Source organism: Erinaceus europaeus, unplaced genomic scaffold, assembly GCF_950295315.1.
Source record: "Erinaceus europaeus unplaced genomic scaffold, mEriEur2.1 scaffold_265, whole genome shotgun sequence".
Classification (NCBI taxonomy): domain Eukaryota; kingdom Metazoa; phylum Chordata; class Mammalia; order Eulipotyphla; family Erinaceidae; genus Erinaceus; species Erinaceus europaeus.
Genome location: NW_026647878.1, coordinates 166,519 through 168,333, shown reverse-complemented (window position 1 = coordinate 168,333; position 1,815 = coordinate 166,519).

Sequence of the window (1,815 nt, the reverse complement as noted above, 5' to 3'; positions counted from 1 at the left end):
CCACACAGCCCCTCCACCCCTATTTCTACTTAAACCCTAACTTCCTGTTTCTCTTCATCACTGGCCTATATTCCTCCCCACCCTCAAAGTCCAGCCCTATTTCCCCAGGCAAATAGCTTTAACACCAAAATCAACTTCTCTAGAAAAGCCTTTTGATGCTAGGTGACTACTTGAACTTCCCTTTTCCCACTTAATTTACAGAAAGCAAGGGGGCACCATCTCAGGGCCCAAGCAGTGAATCTACAGACCTCTCTAATTCCTCCTACTTCCCAGAATTCTAGAATCAAAGGCCTTCAGCTCCAGGCCCGAACAACAAAATCATTCGGGGGGGGGGGGGGGGGCTGTCTTATTCTTAATGTAAAAATCACCCTAGATGACCTCTGAAAATAAGCGAACAAGCCTCAAACTCCATCTTGGGGAAACTATCACTTCCTTTCTCTGTGCCCCATGAGGTAGGTGCTAATGTATTGGGGAGAAGGGGGCGGATGGTTGTTTCCCCAACATTTAAAAAGTTTCTCATGCATTATCTCAACAAAGAATTGAGAAGGCATGATATTTAGGGATTTAAATGTTTATTCAAGAAAATTGAGGACATTTTCATATTATGTCGAGAAAGAGAGAGAGAGAGAGAAAGAGAGAGGCGGAGTTGGTACTCAATGACCTGTACAGAGAGCAAGTGGTGCCGAAGCCACGCCTCCACCTTTCCAAGCCACACCTGCCACCACTCCCATTTTCTAAGCGGTACCCTCCAGGCTCCTCCTGTCCCTCAACTACAATCGCCTACCCCGTGTCATTGCAAGCATCTTTGAAATTTCCTGGAAGAGGACACTCAACCTTCAAATGAGGAAGGAATAAAAAAGATACAGGGAGATCTATCAACAAACGGACAAACCGTAAAATAAAATCTTCAACATCTTCTCCACAAATATTAGCAAAAATTCCACCCTCTGAGCAGTCCTCCTAAAATCGTTTCATCTGCTGGAAACACCATTTGGATCCAGCTACTCTATAACCCAAGGCTCCCATATATGGCTGTCTCGCAGTAAAAAATGACAAATGGAGTTAGATTTGCTATCTCTGTAATTGTTGAGATGTTTATGTAGGTTATAGATAACTCACTTTTTTCAGCCTTCGGACAGTTTTGCCAGTATTGATTTGTAAAAGAGCTCTGTTGAAGGAACTTGAGGAAAAACAAATATTACATATCCTGAAATTCTCGGGAAATATAGAAACTACCCCCAAAAGCTTTTCAAGTTCATGTGATCTGAGAACATCGTAGGTAAACAAAAACTAGTATAAGTCAGTGTAATAAAAACAGGCATGTCTTCAGAGCCGTTAACATTAACGTATAATGTAAACATAACCACTTCCTGCCTGAGTTTAACTTCTTAAATAAGCTTGTTATCTCTAAGCTAATAAATGTCATTAAGAAAAATAAGCTAATGGCTAGCTGTTAAATGTCAACTGAAACTTTCATGAGTAATCCAAAGATAATTTATAGGACAAATGAATTAGATCCATGTATACAAGATAAATGTTTATAAAGGAACATTCTAACAGTAATTGTTTCATGATATGCCAACTTAAGAAATACTTTTCAAAACTCTTTGGTAAGCTCACGCCTCACAATTATATAAAGTTTAATAAAAGGACAGTTACTGACTGAATTCTAGGTCATATTCAAATAAGGTAAAATAGTGAAACATTCCCTACTTAAGACAAGTTAAAGTTTATATACTTTTGGCTTCCAATTTTTATATGAAATATAGAGTTTGAATATACTTGGTATCTTAATAAACTTTTTTTCTCCATTAA